Raw genomic sequence first — 13,061 nt, forward strand, 5'->3', positions numbered from 1 at the left:
CATTTGCTCCCTTTTTAAATGCTTTTGCAATATATATTTTTGGGACTGAGAATACATGCGCTTTTATAAATATTTTACGAAATAGACACAAGTAATCAAAACTACATTATATGGTTGAATGATCGAAATCGAATATGCCCCTTTTAGTCTGGTAATCTAAGAATTAGGGAACAGACACCCTAATTGACGCGAATCCTAAAGATAGATCTATCGGGCCCAACAAGCCCCATCCAAAGTACCGGATGCTTTAGTACTTCGAAATTTATCATGTCCGAAGGGTGTCCCGGAATGATGGGGATATTCTATATGCATCTTGTGAATGTCGATTACCAGGTGTTCAATCCATATGAATGATTTTTGTCTCTATGCATGGGACGTATATTTATGAGAAATGAAAATAAAAATCTTGTGGTCTATTAAAATGATGGAAATGATTATTTATGCTAAACTAATGAACTCACCAACCTTTTGGTTGACACTTGAAAGCATGTTTATTCTCAGGTATGAAAGAAATCTTCCGCTGTGCATTTGCTCATATAGAGATATTACTTGGAGTCATTCATGACATATTTCAAAAGACGTTGCATTCGAGTCATCGAGTTCATCAAGATTATTACTAAGTCAATTATAGTTGGATGTATTATGAAATGGTATGCATGCCGTCAACTTTCGATGTAATGAAAGTTTGTCTTTTAAAAACGAATGCAATGTTTGTAAAATGTATCATATTGAGGTCAAGTACCTCGCGATGTAACCAAATGTAATGTATTCGTTCATATGGATTAGGACAGTTCATGAAAGTTGGTATCAGAGCGGTGGTCTTAGCGAACCAGGTCTTGCATTAGTGTGTCTAACTGATAGTTGTTTGGATGCATTAGTGAGTCTGGACTTCGACCGTGTCTGCATGTCAAAAGTTTTGCTTATCATTTAGTGTCGAAAATTATTTGCTTATCATCCTTAAAGTCTAGACACGTCTTACTGCCTCTATTGCATAGACAGTGTATAGATAAATTCATATCTTAGCGTATCTGTTATTGTTACCTTTGCCTGACAACTTCCGTAGATTCCGCCGTAACTTATGGGATTTTAGTATTATATATTCATATGTAAATTATGTATTGCAGGGTACTGATCTAAATCCTATAATCTATTTCTTATTGAAAATCTTTCATCTGATCGTACGAGATGAATCCTTCAAGTAGTTCGAGTCCCTCAGATTTCGATAGTTATTTCGACAGTTATTCTGACATGGATATTCACATAAGCTCCGGAAGTAGTGTGACCGGAATGGATCAACCAATTAGCCATCATTTATTCTGGATGAATTGGAGATGGGCTCGTAGGCTACTTAATCAATGGAGACGAGAAGAAAGTTCTCCTTTCCACCAACCAACTTCACCTCTTGGCGATGAACCTGAAGCACTTACCGGCGAATCTGTTCGAAACACCATTTTCACACTCATTTTCCGAATATATCGCCACGATTATATTCTATCTAAAATTCTAAACCTTATTCATTTGCTCGTTCCAACCGACAATCATCCCGTAATAATAGATGAAGTCAACGGACTTCGCGCTCGAGAAATAAATTTGGAGAATATGGTGCAATATTTACCAGCTTCAGCAACATCACCGGCACCAACAGTACCATCAGTAACAACACCAGTATCATCAATAATCCATGTCTCAACATCTCATTCTGTACCTCGAGCATAATCATTGTTCTACATGACGTTCTACATTATTTATCTTCGTTCGACATGGCAATTATGTTATCTCTAATATTTTAGAGATTATATATTCTTGTTCTAACGGTAAATCAAATGAGTTTAATATCATATTAACTCATTAAATCCATGATTACATCTGAGGAAAATATATATGTAAGTATATTTTCATAAAGATTGTAATTAAAAATTCTTTTGTACAAACTGTTAATGGTGAAAATATTTTAACGGGTAGGTAATACCCTAGAAATATTTAGATTTCACATTAATAAGTTACACTGTACATTCTTCAAATCCGATTCAACAAGTCATTTACTATCCTACTTACACCCACAGATATAAGTATCCGTTCACCGCAGAATAACCATTTTCATTCAATTTCATATTTGGATTTTGACCTATCAGAATCCAACAAGTGGCATAATGAAGAAAACATTGGACAAAATAAAATTTGTTAGAAACAAACGAATTAACTATGAGAAAATTTTTGTTAAGAATCCACGCTAACAAAATCCTGGCTAACTGTTCCTAGCTAACTGATTACATTTTATTTATCGCAGTTTATTTATCGCAATTTAATTATCGCAATTTTATTTATCGTCATTTAATTTATGTTATTTACTTTACGCACTTTATTTATCGTCATTTAATTTCTGTTATTTATTTTACGCACTTTAAATATCGGGACACGTATACAAGGTTTTGACATATCATATCGACGCATCTATATATATTATTTGGAATAACCATAGACACTCTATATGCAGTAATGACCGAGTTAGCTATACTGGGTTGAGGTTGATTCTACAATAATATATATAATTTGAGTTGTGATCGAGTCTGAGACATGTACACGGGTCACGATACGTATTAATTAATTCGAATATTATAAACTATATATGAATTATTGAATTAGTAACTGTGGACTGCTAACTGTGGACTACCAACATTGGACAATTAAAATGAATTAAAATATTGATTATAACATATGAAACTAAACAATTCTTCAAGTTTGCCACTTGAGTTCATCTTAAACCTCATTTGTATCTTAATGATTCCAATCTGCGTACAAACCTTTCCTGATTCTTGAAAACACCTCAATCGAAAGGATGAATGTAGCGACCCATCAAAATCGCTATTGACGCGGCACGTTAATCATTGATTTCACAGTGAGGTTTTGACCTCTATATGATACGTTTTGATAAAATATTGCATTTATTAAAATAAGCGACTTTCTAAACATAGAAAGTTATAAGCATGTGGGTGAGTACTTAGGTATAAGCAAATCCCCAAAATACATAAGTTTTTATCATACAGGTTGACATCATAGTCCAATTATTTATTACACAACGCAGTTTTATTTCGAATGCAATAAACTTTATACAAAGCATGAGAGACTCCATGCAGGCAACAAGCACATCACAGCGGAAGCAGTCTAAGGACCTGAGAATAAAACATGCTAAAAAGTCAACACGAATGTTGGTGAGTTATAGGTTTAATTGCTCGAGTCATAAATATATATAAAGATAGACCACAAGATTTCATCAAAAGTTTATCAATAGATTCTACGTAACAGAGCACCCTGGTAACTAAACTTTAACATTATAATGATAATTACCCCATTCGTTTTAATACACGCAAACCAACGTGTCATAAACTCAAATAACATACGTCCGTTAAAAAGCTTGCGCTCTAGCTCGGACGGGGATGTCAAGCCCTATGGATCCATATACAATTATTCGCGTCCACCAGTCCATATCCTATGTACTGGCAGCTACTAGTTACCAAAGCTAAGGGATTTTCGGTTTAACTCAGTGTAGAATTTAGTATGTACTTGTGTCTTATTGCGTTTAAAATAAATTGCATGTATTCTCAGCCCAAAAATATTTAAAGTATTTAAAAAGGGAGACTATAAACACACTTTTCAATATTGAGGTTCAATATTGTAGGCAAATTACGTAGACGTAAAGATAGTGGATGACCGTATGGTTGGTCTTGGATTCACAAACAATACCCCGAATAATACCCAATATTTCCTTAGCTTAAAACGGTTTGAAACCCGAATTAAAACACCCTCGAATATACTTTATTATTATTAAACTTAAAATTAAAATTAAAATTTAAAATTATAAATATAAATATGAATTACAGAAGAAGAATGTGAAGCTGAGTCGAGTAGAATCTGGCGTATTTATAATACTTTTTCATTTACTGTAGCCTATGCGATCGCATGAGTTTTTAGTGTTTTTGCCATGCGATCGCATGGCCGCCTGATCCGCTATTGTTTGCTAGTTTGTCGACATCAAATAGTTTTACTGCAGCAAATAGTGGTACTGTAGCAAATAGTATTTTACTGTAGCACTGTAGCAATTAGTGGTACTGTAGTAAATAGTATTTTACTGTAGCAAATAGTATTTTACTGTAGAAAAGTCATTTTTACTGTAGAAAAGTCGTTTTTTACTTATACATCTTATAATATATATATATATATATATATATATATATATATATACATACATACATACATATAATTGTTCATGAATCGTCGAGAGTAGTCAAAGGTAATTGAATATATGAAACAGTTCTAAAATTTTGAGACTCAATCTAACAGACTTTGTTTAACGTGTCAAAATAATAAATCGTATAGAGAATTGGTTTAAATAAGTCGAAATTTTTCGGGTCATCACAGTACCTCCCCGTTAAAGAAAATTTCGTCCCGAAATTTTGAGTAGTACCTGTTTTATGAGCGATATCAGTGAACAAATGTGGATACTTTTGCTTCATTTGATCCTCACATTCCCAAGTAAACTCGGGTCCTCGTCTAGCGTTCTAACGAACCTTAACTATCGGTATTTTGATTTGTTTTAATTGTTTGACCTCACGGTCCATGATTTTAACAGGTTCTTCGATAAAATGGAGTTTATCATTGATTCGTATTTCGTCAAGAGGAATTACGACATCCTCTTCAGCTAAACATTTCTTTAAATTTGACACGTGAAATGTGTCATGAACACTACTAAGTTCTTGCGGTAGCTTTAATCGATAAGCAACTGCTCCAATTCTTTCGGTGATTTCAAAGGGTCCTACATACCTAGGACTTAGCTTTCCTCGTTTTCCGAATCGTACAACGCTTTTCCAGGGTGACACTTTCAACATGACTTTGTCACCCACTTGAAATTCTAGCGGTTTTCTTCTTACATTAGCATAACTCTTTTGGCGACTCATGGCCATTTTCAATGCTGTTGTATTTGAATGATCTTTTCGGTGGTTTCATGAATAATTTCTGGTCCAGTAAGTTGTCTTTCTCCTACTTCACTCCAACAGATAGGAGATCTGCACTTTCTACCGTAAAGTACTTCAAATGGCGCTGCGTGATGCTCGTATGATAACTGTTATTGTATGAAAATTCTGCCAACGGTAAGTGTCGATCCCAACCGCTTCCAAAGTCAATCACACATGCCCGTAACATGTCTTTCAATGTTTGTATTGTTCTTTCACTTTGACCATCTGTCTGTGGGTGATAAGAGGTGCTCATATCTGATCGTGTTCCCAATGCTTTTTGTAATGACTGCCAAAAACGTGATGTGAATCGGGTGTCATGATGGAGATAGGTACACCATGCCTGAAAACTATTTCCTTCAAATATAGGCGTGCTAATCTCTCCATACTGTCTGTCTCCTTTATTGGTAGGAAGTGAGCTGATTTAGTTAGACGATCAACTATCACCCAAATAGTATCATGACTACTTGCAGTCCTTGGCAATTTCGTAATGAAATCCATGGTTATTGATGTTAAAACTAAGGGGTATAAAATACTATTAAATTTTAACAGGAAATACTATTAAATACGATACAATTTTACTCAAGATATTTATTTATTTATTGAATGGATATACTTAAACCTTGCTACAACACTTATAGGCAGTGTACCTAATCGTACAGTAGTGTAGTTTTTAGTAAGTCCGGTTCGTTCCACAGGGAAAATCTTTTAATCAAAGTTTAACGCTATATTAGTTTTATTTTATAAAAATACAAATATATATATAAGTAATATTATTATTATAAAGGGGGTTTTTACCGTTTAATGACCGGTTTGTCGATTTTAAAACTTTAGTCGCAGTTAAAACAAAATGTAAAATATTAAATAAATAAAAGACTTAATTTAAAGCGTAAAGTAAATAACGATAATGAAATTGCGATAAATAAAAGTGCGATAAAATAAACTTGCGATAATTAAAAAGTACGATAATTAAAAGTGCAATTAAATACAATAACAATAAATAAAAGTGCTATAATTAGAAGTGCAATTAAATATAAAATAAAGGAAATTAAATATGAAATAAAAGAATTATGCTTATTTAAACTTCCGTAATCATGATGTTTGACGTGTTGATTTTATTTTTATGCCCATGGGTTAATTGTCCTTTGTCCTGGATTATTTAATATGTCCGTCTGGTTTTTGTCCATAACAGTCCATCAGTCATAAATATAAAGTGCGAGTATCCTCTTCAAATTATCCTTATACCCGAAGTTAAATATTCCGACTAATTGGGGACTTAAACTGTAACAATATTTTATTACTTTGTTTAATAATTACACCAGGATGTCGACTGAGTGTAACCCAAGGTTTTAATACTTTGTTATCAATTATGCCAAGTGTCCTTGTACATAATTTCACCCCTATTTTAATAATTCCATAGACTATTAATTCATTCCCGTGTCCGGTTAAATGAACGATTTTTCGTACATATAAATACCCCGCCCATCGTGTCCGATCGAGTGTATATGGTAATTTATGGGTACGTCCAATTGTAAATCTTTATATTAACATTAACAAACTATCATTTAGTTAAACAAATATAAAGCCCATTAATAGCCCATAGTCTAATTTCCACAAGTGTCGTTCTTTTGTCCAAATCCCAATTATGGTACAAAGCCCAATTACCCAATTTTAATATTTTTAGCCCAACACCATGATTACTTCGGATTAAATAAGCATAATAATAACTTAGCTACGAGACATTAAATTAAAAAGGTTGAACATAACTTACAATGATTAAAAATAGCGTAGCGTTACACGGACAGAATTTTGACTTACACCCTTACAACATTCGCTAACATACCCTTATTATTAGAAATTAAAATTAAAATATAAATATATATATATATAATTTACGTATGATGAAGAAGGAAAAAGATGTGTTTTGTGTTACACCAAAGCTCGATTTTTATAGGCCTGTGATCTGGAAAAGATGCTCATGCGATCGCATGAGCTTTACCCTTCAAGGCCATGCGATCGCATGGCCAGCTGGGGAGACTCAAAAGTCTTTGTTTTTTTATGCCGACGGTTTTTAAATATAATATAATATATATATTAATTTTAAGAATTAATTATATATTATATTATATTCATGTGCATAGTTGACTTGAAATTTTTAGTCCGTTGCGTCGAGCAATGAGAGTTGACTCTGGTCCCGGTTCCGGATTTTCGAACGTCCTTGCGTACAATTTAATATCTTGTACTTTGCGTTTTGAATCTTGTACTCTTGTAATTTTGAGACGTTTCTTATCAATAATTGGAACCTTATTGATTGTATTTTGTACTTTTGAGCTTTTTGGTCGTTCGCGTCTTCAATTCGTCGAATCTGTCTTTTGTCTTCACCTTTTATTATTTAAACGAATATCACTTGTAAATAGAACAATTGCAACTAAAAGCTTGTCTTTCTTGAGGAATAATGCTATGAAATATATGTTCGTTTTTAGCATTATCAAATATTCCCACACTTGAGCGTTGCTTGTCCTCAAGCAATATCGTCTTGAAATACTAGAATCACTTCTTTATTCTTCACACTTTGTACATCAGTGATTTCAATACGGCGGTATAAACAATGGTAGTAACGATGTGGTTTACAGTCTCACATGACTTATGAAAATTTAGATCCTTTAGGAAATTGGATCTTTATAAAAACATTTGATTTTTTTGAAAATTAAATCTAGCTTTTACCCTAGATAAGTTTTCCGGAATAACCCTTCACCGGTGTTTGCAAAATATTTTTGTGGGTTTGGTGGGTTTCAGATTTGAAAATTTTAGCTCAAAACTTGCGGTTTTGTGTCACCCACTTGCTAACCTTGTATTGGGAAAGCAACACGTCCAGTTTACTTGCTCCGTATATTACTTTTTGATAAACTACCATCCGGTTGTAAAGGAAAGCGTTGAACAAGCAACTGTTAAGGCAATGCCCCCTGACATGCTTTTAATTATGGTCTATAACGTGTCGGACGCAATTACTATCCTTGGTAGGAGCAATAGTAAAGCTCACCCTTATGATTTTTCGGTCTGGCACAAGGTCCTGTCTTTGACCATGCTATGCAACCACCGTTCTTACGGTTGACACCCGATTTGGTTCAGATGACCTAATGAATTCCAGATGAATTCCTAGGATTTTACGTTCAATGGTAATGAACGCATTGAAAATGGGTTTTCAGAAAAAAAATCGGTTTGTAATTTTATCAAAATATTTTCTCGTTCAAGCTCGAGTTTAGATATCATTGAATTCCATGAGTTTGTAATTCTCAATCTTTAAGGTCAATCTCTAGGATTGAGTAATATCAGTCTTAAAAGCTGATTTTTGATCTTTAAAGGAGATTATCCTTTCTGGGGATCTGATTTATTAGTCTTATCAAGCTAATTTACACGGTGCCCCCCATTGTACGAGACAGATCCTCTCATGGTTAGGATAAGTCTGACCACTTGGCGACCCTATTTGATGCTGAGGTCCGTGGATTTCCTGCTGATTTTAGAGATAACTTTTCTAGATTTTTCATCAACCTACAGCTGGTCTGGACGACAACTTCATGACCTAAATCAAGAAGCGCGTTTCTTTTTCGAAAGACTTTACTTCCTTTTAACGATGGAATTAATTCATCGTGTAGATCCATCTCTTCTTTTCTTTCATCGGGTAAAACAGTTTAGTATAGTCCAAAGCAAAATTATCTTCAATTATTTGTTACAGAAATATGTGACATATGTTTAAGATAACTTGGTAATTTTTCCCACACTTGGCTTTTATTTTCCTTTTTATTGTCCTCTATTCCATTTTAAATGAATTTTAACATTTTGGTTTGTTTCTCAATTTATTTCCTTTCCGAGGTAACAATAATTTCGGTGTTAACACCTAGTTTTATCGTTCATAAATATGTATAAACGTGATTTTGAGTTTATTTAATTGAAAATTTTGAAAAATTTTACTAGAATTGGGTAGTCAGTATATAAGACTAGGGCTGTTATTTATTATCAGAGAGCACTAGAGATCTTGCAACTACTACTTTACAAGTATTTCTAATGGTAACCAAGTGTTTAAAGTAAAAAAAATTTAAAAATCCGAAAGAATTTAACCCCTTCCCACACTTAAGATCTTGTAATGCCCTCATTTGCAAGAAATCAGTAACAATTTAAATTATTGAGGGTGATTAATGTGAAAATGATTAAATTTTACCAAAGTTTCCAAACATATTGGCGTTTGTTTGCTGAATGATAAATGGTGCATATCATTTGTTCATTCCGTCTGTTGTTACATCACATTTATCTTGTCGTCAAAATTAGCTTTTGCTGAACTTAATGCCAGTCTTTGAAAATGCGCTGTTTTACCCTGTTTTGTACAATTTACAATATACATACATACAAATATAAACATGCATGGCAATTTGAAATGGGTCCCACTTTCAAATCCTAAATGTGAAATATTAGTACACAATAATAATAAAAATTATAAAAATTACATAAGTATATTCAATAACATAAGTTTAAACATGAATAAGTAAAAAGATAAAAACATAAAAATCATATAAATAACCAAATAGAACCAAATCAGTCTGGATAGGGGTTCCAGTTCATCTCATCAGGTGGGTTCCATTGTTGGTTATAGGTGTTCTGATAGGCTTGGTTATAGTCATACCGGTTAAAGGGTGGTCGGATATCGGGGCTGTGTGGCGGAAAATGAGCAGGCCGAGTAGGCACATAGTTATTTGGTACCTGATATGATAGCTGGCTCATGATTTGGTGCTGATGAACTACCCAGCTATCGTGTTGGCGTCGCCTATAATCCTCGTATACTCGCTCGGAGTTCCACTGCTCATACATACTATGTCTGGCCGCGTTCGTCATTGCTTTCTCATCTATACGAACGTGGACGTCAAGAATAGCATCTCGAAAGACATCCCTAATGTCTTTCGCCTCCTCCATTTCCTCGTCTGAGCCTCTCTCTACCTGAGGATGAGATCCCTCATAGGGTACTGCCTGATTACGTCTACTTTTCAATACCTTAGCACCCACATAAACTTTCAATACTAAGGGCTCAACCTGTTCTCTACAAAGCTGTAATGGACCCCCTTGGTTCCTATCAACACCTAAATACTCTCCAATGAGAGTAACAAAAATACCTCCTCCTATTATACTCCCGTCCTGCATTCCCTCTACCATTTTAGATAAATAAAAAGCAACACAGTAAGGGATATTGACAAAGCTTCTAGGATCCCGAATACACTTTAGGTAGAATAAATCATGTAAGGTAATTTTTTCTTTATTGTGACCTCTCTGTGTAATTGAGTTAGCTAAAAATCTATGAATAATACGAAGCTCGGCTCTGTCAATATGTGTATAGGAGTGTCCTCCTGCTCGTGTAAAAACATCAAAATGTGACATACGCCTCCAAATGGCGTCAGCGTCAAAGTTACTATCTACCCTTTCACCATAATGAATCAAATTTGTACAATCGGGTAATAGCAACTCACCAGGAGTATATATCTGTAAGGCCCTGGCCATGTCCAGCATGGACATTCTGTACATCCTACCGCCAAGGATAAACCTAAGAAATCTTCTATCATCTATTCTAACTATATTTGTATCAAGTGATACAGTACTCATCAACTCAACACACCATTCCTTATATACAGGTCTACGAATGGTGAAAAGACGTTCCCAATCTGTAAAAGAAGAACTGCCATACCTTTGTACCAAAAGCTGTCTAACACGGTCAGCTAGATGGACCGTTTCCAAAGGGGCCCAATCGATTACCCTTGGCACCTCTACATTTTTTGTTACCAATTTGAATTTGTTCCTTTGATATGTCTCGTAATCTCTCCATCTCCTATCAAATCTTAGATTAGGATGCAGAGTGTGCTCAGGAGTCGTTGGGAATTCTACTGGCGGCCTCATTGGGAATACTATGAATTCATCAACAAACTGTACCGGATCATAATAAGGTACGTGCTGATCAGGCTGTTGTTGTTGTTCCTGTTGTGGTTGTTGTTCGTGTTGCATTTCTGGTTCTGGTTCTGGTGCTGGTGCTGGTCGTCTAGATGATGATGCTCCTGAACCTCCAGTATCGGCTTTCTGCAAAACACATTAAACACAAAATTTCTGCATCCAAATATGCATTAGTGTTAGCAAAATAACAACTTAAAACAATCACTATAACATGTTAAATCAAAATTAAACTTATACACATTTTCACAATTTTTCACAATTCTACACTTTTCAAATAAGCACATATGAAAATGTATACAAAATTCATAAGCATTTAACTCAAATAACATGTCAAAATAGTCATTACTAATAATTAAACAAGTCTCAAATGGCAAATATATCAAATTAATCAAGTTCATGAATTTTGCACTTTAAAAAGTCCACTTTAATCTATAAAAATCATGTTTAGGATCAATGTTTGGATCATTTAACTATCTAAATATGTTACACTACTCAATTTAGCAATAATTCATGACGAAAATCGGCCATAACCTGTTTATATCAAAAAGCCCCAAATTGCTCAAGAACACAAACCCTAGATTTCTAAAAAATTTGAAGTTTTTGGCTTCAAATCATGTTAAATAGCATCAATCTAGGTTATACATGCATAAAATACTAACAATTTAACACTAATTACACTAGAAATTAACAAAATTGCATTAGGTAAAAAATTGGTAATTATCACAAAAACTAGGAATTTATAGAGTTTAGGGGTGTAATTTTTACCATTTTGCTGAAGAATGAGAATCTAGGCATGATTAGAGCAAGAAAAATGACGAATTACGGTGGAAAATTGCGAATTTTAGAGGTGATTTTGGGGTTGGTTCGTATATGTGTGTGTGTTTTTTTGTGCAGAACAGCGAGCTGTTCTTTTTATCAAACTGGCCTGGAATCCAGCCTCATGCGATCGCATGAGGTTGAAGAGTAAACCCCATGCGATCGCATGGGGTTCCGGGTACAGTGTTTTCACCTTTTTTTTTTTAATAAAACCTTATACTTTATAAAACATAAAATTAATTTAAAAATTAAAATTTTGTTTCTTTTTAGGATGAGGGCGTTTCGGATCGATGTCCTAATCCGTCCCTCGACAAAATTTTAAAATTCGTCAAATCAAAGCGTGGTTTTAAAAGTAAAGATTTTTGGGTTTTTTAATGTTTTTGACATACTTTAATTCAATAAGATTAAAAATAATGATAATAAAAGTTCTCGTCCCTCCCTCGGGTAAAGCAATTTCGGTTCAACGACCTAGTCTTCAACTCACGACGAATTTTAAAAATCATATTTTTAACTTAGCGAAATAAAGTAAATTTTTGTTTTTAAATTCACACAACTTAAATTTAAAATATGCATAAAATTAAAAATTCACATTTTTTAAAAAATTAAAAATTCACACCAAACTTATATTATATTTTTGTTTTTATACATACAAACTTAAAAATATCAATTGTTCAAATATTTACAATTTTAAATATATTAATTTAAAAAGTTTATAATATTAATTTAAGATTTATATATTAATTTTAAAAACATGGTAAAAATAAAATTAAAAATCTTTTTGGTCTTTTATCCCACTTTAATCAATCAAATATTATCAAAAATATGCGCCCCTCTTTTCGGTAAAGTAATTTCGGTTCCATGACCTAATTTAACTCTTGACGAATTTTTGAAATATTTTGGGTTGATTGATTAAAGATATTTATATCTTAAGAATAAACGTTAAATTTCGCAGTGATGTAATAAATTTTTGAATGATATCAATAATTTCGGTCGCCAAACCTAATTTTATTCAATACCAATTTAATACTTTATAGCGAACAAATTAGCGTTTATTATCAAAAGGTTAAAAATAAAAATAAAAAATAAAAACTGTACAGACTTACCTGTGAGATAGTATTCTTAGTTATATGATCTATCCCATTCATAAGATAGTCGGTTTAATTGGTTTTCCAAAGCTACATAGGCGTAACCTCGAGCATTCAGTGTTTTTTCTTCTAAACATATGAACGGTCCGTCTCTGCATAAAGTAACAAA

The sequence above is a fragment of the Rutidosis leptorrhynchoides genome, chromosome 6 (assembly GCF_046630445.1).
Source record: "Rutidosis leptorrhynchoides isolate AG116_Rl617_1_P2 chromosome 6, CSIRO_AGI_Rlap_v1, whole genome shotgun sequence".
Taxonomy (NCBI): Eukaryota; Viridiplantae; Streptophyta; class Magnoliopsida; order Asterales; family Asteraceae; genus Rutidosis; species Rutidosis leptorrhynchoides.